The sequence below is a fragment of the Pseudopipra pipra genome, chromosome 3, assembly GCF_036250125.1.
Source record: "Pseudopipra pipra isolate bDixPip1 chromosome 3, bDixPip1.hap1, whole genome shotgun sequence".
NCBI lineage: Eukaryota > Metazoa > Chordata > Aves > Passeriformes > Pipridae > Pseudopipra > Pseudopipra pipra.
This window is the reverse complement of record NC_087551.1, coordinates 41351639-41357133: the sequence shown is the minus strand read 5'-3', so window position 1 is coordinate 41357133 and position 5495 is coordinate 41351639. Positions and strand designations below refer to the sequence as shown.

Below are 5495 nucleotides of genomic sequence, written 5' to 3'. Positions count from 1 at the left end.
GGTCTGGACTATTCTGTGAGTCCACTGCATGACCACATCTCTGCTTCTTGAACAGGCTTGGCACATTGCAGGGCTGTTAATAAAGACACCGGGTTTGCTGGGAAAATATCCAGGTAACAGTGTCCTTGAGAGTCCTGCTGAGGCCCTCTGCACCTAGGTCCCACCACTGCCCTACAGGATGAGCTCAGCAGTGCTGCGTGGCCTTGCTCTTGCCCCACTCACAGCTTGATGGTGGCTCAAAGGGGTGGGCAGGCTCATTTTTACCCACCCCCCACAAGGTGTTTGTTTCTGGGAAGCTGCAGCTGTAGCTGGCCTCACAAATGGGCCAGCATCACAGCTTCAGCAAGATCACTGTCTCAATGGGTTCAAAATAAAGTGGCTGATGGAAAAGTGTAGAAAACTGTCAGATTTTCTCCTAAGAATGATCTCTTCTTATTTCTTTTTCTTTTTTTTTTTTAACAGAAGTATATTAATGACAAATATCTTTTAAACTATTGTAACAGATATGAGCCAAATATACACCAAAAATATATGTCACAAGACTATTCCTAGCAAATGCTACTTCTGTCTCACCATTCATTAAAGGTACACATCAGTGTTCCTACATTGTCTTGCTGCTACTCAGACTCTGTCTTTCACCCCTCAGATGCACAGCATGGCACAGGATCAGGCCCATGGGAAGTGCTGAGAGGCAGAAAGGGAGCAGAGAAACAGGGTATGTTTCCAAACTCCACAGGAGCCACTGCATGGAAAATGCATCTCTTCTAGTCCTAGCAGAGTAAGGACAAAGGAATTGAATTGTTTTCTAGAAGAGAAAAAATTCGGAGTAAAATCAGTGTTCTGTCATGGCGCCTCCTTAGGATGAACTTTGTGTTTAATTTTTCTTATTTATTTTTCACTATCCAGGTTTTGTTTGTGTGTTACACCCACTGTGTGGCCCCACCATCAGGCTTCCAGCAACCACAGACCTGCTTCCATGGCTCATCACACACAATGCTCCTGGGATGTACCATTAGCCACTGAGCACCGCATGCGGCCACCAAGTTTCCCATGGGAGTGTGAGAACTGAGTCAAGTAGGGGCCCAGGACAGCAAGTATCTGACGTGCATAACTCAAAACCAGGCAGTAAATCTGCTGTTTGGATAATGATGCTCCTCGTTATGGTCTCAGACAAAACACCACTGAAACCTCACAGAATCAAATTACTATATAGTTTTTCTAGTGCCCAGCTACAGAAAGATCCAAGATTGCTGGAAGGCTGGAAGGACATGGTACTGTAGCCCATAACTCCTTGAACTAGAAGTTATTTAGGAAGGATTTCTGCAATGTGACTCCTGACAGGAAAACAGGTCCCTTGGGCTGAAAGTTTTCCAAGGATCTGGCTTGTAGGCTACAGCTCCCCTGAGGCTACATATTCAGTAGTACAGCAAAGGGAGAAGCTGTAGGGTCACCAAATGGGGACAAAAAGGTGAGAGGTGGGGAAAACACCAGTCCTTCACCAGTTGTGCCTGTTTCTGTATTTCCCTCCATGTCTTGGAGGTAGCACAGCTGCCTCTTCTTGGGCCAGGAATAACACTCAGGTTTCACCACTTGAGGCTGGAATTTATATCTCTCCTTTTGGGGGTTTTAAGGTTCAGTCTGCATGGGTGCCCTTAAAAGTCATGGGAGAACAACAGACAATGACTTGTAAAAGTCAATATATGCCACCTATTTTGACAACCTATTTTATGAAGATGATTCTTGGTGCACTGATGAGACAATGAGCTTCAGAAAATAAATCAAAGAAGCTAAAGGGCCTCTATAAATAAAAGACCAAATATGGGTTTATCTCTGAGACCTCCACTCCGTTTGTCACTGACCAACAGCAGTGTCATTGGAATGTGAGCATACAGTAACAATATTGGACTATACATTGGACTCTTTTCTCCACCTCCTCTAAATTAAGGAAGAACAATTAAATGACTGCAAAATCAAATAAATCGCAAGGAAAACAGAAGAAGTTTCAATTTGTTCTACTTGCTGGAAACTCCAGGACACCTGCTGCATTAGTGACAGGCCAAAATATTTTCTATTTGCCTTGTGAAAATGGCATCACACAACAGACAAAAGAGCAACATATGTGGACTTAGCATTGCCATTGAAGTCACACTGGCATGCACAGGAGAAGAAAGTCATGAGTAAGTCTACTTAAGGGGAGAAAGGTAAAATCCAGGCCAATTAGCTTTTGAAGTAGCTCAGAAAACCTTGCAGCTGCACAAGGAAAGCAAAGAAATCAAGAGAAACAGCAGATTGTGAGGGATCAGCTGTGAGAAACACAAGCCAATATGAAAATCTTCTCAATCCTTCTCTATATAAGATCTTGGGAACAGAGTTAATCTGTATAATACTGATCTAATGTAATGCTATTGCTGCTTCTGAGCAGCTATAGCCAGAGATGGCTGTGCATGGGACTAGAAAATAACTGCTGTGAGTCCACAGCTGTCACAAGACACAGCATGGACCGGCTCGTGGTCTGCACACTACCAAGGCAGTCCTGCAAAGAACTGTCTCAGGAACCAGATATGAGAAAAGCAAGGCTCTGAGTTCACAGATGCAGTAAATTCTTGTCAACTGGAAGGTGGCAAGGCAGAAGAAGATGCTCTGATCTTCTGACTTTGGACTCCTAATACTCACTTTATAGTGAGTTTGGCTATATCAAGTTTTGCTCTCACTGGACCACTGCTGAGTGTAGACACCTAAGCACAAAAGGCCACCTGACTTTCTTGGTGGTGACATGGCCTTCCCTTCCCTTTGCTGTATTTCTTTCATTGTGAGTTTCCCTCTTCTGCACACTTCTAAGGGTCAGTGGTGCAGGATACAGGATACTTGGGCTTTCCCTCCAATGGGAGGAGCAGCCCATGCTCTGTCTCACCACCCTCCGTGGCGCTGCACTCAGGGCAGCTCCTGCGTCCTGGGCACTTTTCCTTCAACCTCCTCCATGAGGGGCCCGAGTGCAACACACTTCTAGGGTGACTTTGCAGGAAACAGCTTTTGACTAAGAAAGGTTAAAACGAGAAATCAAAGAAGGAAGAGCTGATTGTTGGACAAAACCAGTGATACAGAGAGGAGCAAGAAAATTCAGGCTGCAGTCAGAGGCCACCACCTGACTTGTGCACCCTTGATCCCATGCTGTCAAGACAAAAGCAATGCCCTGGCAGAAGTTAGAGCTACCTGAAGACTGCTATAATTTAGTGTGGGCTGCCAATATTCCCATAAAGCAGCTACAGCAGATGTTACAGAAAAAAAAAAAAAAAAAAGAGGAAACTCTGAGGGTGATGTCCCCTCTGTCAGGCAGAAAGAGCAGGGTGGGAGCGCTATCCTGTGGCATTGTGGAAATCACTATGGCATTTCTTCATCACTGCAATTTTAATCATAGAATGGTTTGGGTTGGAAGGGACCTTTAAAGATCATCTAGTCCAATCCCCTTGCAATGAGCAGGGACATCTTTAATTAGATCAAGTTACTCAGAGCCCTGTCCAGCCTGACCTTGAATGTTTCCGGGGATGGGGCATCCACAGCTTCTCTGGGCAACCTGTTCCAGTGTTTTACCACCCTCATTGTAAAGAGCTTCTTGCTTCTATTGAATCTAAATCAACCTTCCTTCAGTTGAAAACCATTACCTCTTTCCTATCGCAACAGGCCTTGAAAAGAAGTCTGTCCCCATCTTTCTTATAGGCCGCCCTTCTAAGTACTGAAAGGCCACGGTAAGTTCTCCCTGGAACCTTCTCTTCTCTAATGATGAGCTGTTGCTTGCATCTCAGTGTTAAAAATACTGAATAGTTTCAGTTCCTGGGCTGTTATATCACTTTTAAGGCTCTCACACTTGTGGGATGCTGGGCTGCAGCATCCAGCTGGAGACAGGTACTTCACACCACTTAGCCCAGCATGTCAGAACAAGTGGTGTAAGGAGATATGACTCAGACTGAAATTGAGGTGTTTACCTTAGGGGAAACTGCAAGAAAAAAAAACCCACCCAGATTTAGAAAGCTTTTTAACACCATAAATGAGAGATGAGCTCACCACAACAGAGCTCAGAGTAAGTGCTGGCTGTGGGAATGTCCCCAGAGGGGAGGATGGCAGGGCAAGGACAGCATTTGGAAGGACAGGTGCAGTGTTTCCCCACTTTCCCCATGCAGGAAGGCACAGACAGGCTGCAGCTGTGAGCAGACAGCCTTTGACCACCATCAGGACTCTCCCATCCCGGGGATGAGTGGGGAAAACTGCATAAACAGCTTTTTGGGTGAAGAAGTCAGTTAATGATGATTTCAAAGAAAATAACTAGGGAAAACTTTACCATTTTTCTGCTGTTCCCAGGACATCTACATTCACAGAGCCAGAGTCTGACATGGCATGGTGGTATTAATTACCCAAGGAGCTGGCCTGTATCTCCAGATCTGCATGATGGCAGTTCCTTCAAATGCTTTTAAGGATCCCCTGAAGAGCCCCAGTGATGCTAACCCACTCTTCACTGCTGGTGCAGAGGTTAAAGCAGAGAGCCATCCAAACTCTGCTGAATTAGCACTCTGAATCATCCCTTTCCTGAGGACTATCTTTGCTGAATTTAGAGGTACCGTTTACTTATAAGCACAAAAGGCTGCTGTGCTTTCCAGGGGCAAGCAACAAGCCATGCCTGAAAGCTCTCAGGGGACGAGTTTTTTTCACAGAGGAGAGGCAGACAAGAAAGCAAAGGTGTGAGTGACAGTCCAGCCATCAGGTCTGAGGAGGAAGGTCCCTCTGGGTCTCACTTCAAAGAAATAGCTGAGAAAACAGCAAGTGGAGAGCAGAAGCACTGACCTAGAAGGTGCCTGGCACCTCAGTGGGGGCGGCATCGTTAGGAAGGAGAGAGGAGAATGGCTTGAGAAGAGCTTGGGAAAAGCAGACATTTTCTCACACTGTGTTTAAAATGTATTTGTTACGTCTGTAGTGCTGCATTTGAAGTATTCAAGTCTCTGCAAGTTGTTAAAAAGCTTCACACTGTTGGTTGTTGCAGCTTTTACCTACAGCTGAACATGCACCTTTGCAAGTGGGCTGCATGCAGCTCCTGAGGATGGTGGTGAGCAGACCTGTGCTGGCTTCCCGTGGTGGTTTGGGTCCAAGGAGATGGCAGCACCTGCGTGACGGAGCAGTGTGGAAAACTTCAGGCTTGCCATCCCTGCCCCTCTGACACTGGGACCTCTTCTTTTTAGGAGACCCAAGACTCATTCCTGGGAGGCCTGCAATGAACTTAATGCTGCTGTAAATGCCACCACTATCCTGCCCCAGAACCCAGCAGTTTTGCAGCTCTGCAGAGGCTCAAAGCTTGCCAGCAGCTGGAGTGACCAGCTATGGACAGCTGCTTGAAGATATTACCCCCTTTGTGCATGCTTTTATACGTATATTTATGTGCATCTTCATCCCATAGTGGATATCATTGAAATGCCTTTGGAAATCAAGAGAGGGTGAGGGTTAATACAGAT

At 45.8% G+C, this 5495-nt stretch overlaps 1 long non-coding RNA gene across 1 annotated transcript; it reads left to right on the top strand.

Annotated features, from left to right (window-relative positions):
- The first annotated feature begins 684 nt into the window (after positions 1-684).
- LOC135412507 (uncharacterized) lies at positions 685-1149 on the top strand. The gene is made up of 2 exons (XR_010429705.1): positions 685-778; positions 907-1149. It is a non-coding gene; the product is annotated as an uncharacterized LOC135412507 (long non-coding RNA).
- The last annotated feature ends 4346 nt before the right edge of the window (positions 1150-5495 follow it).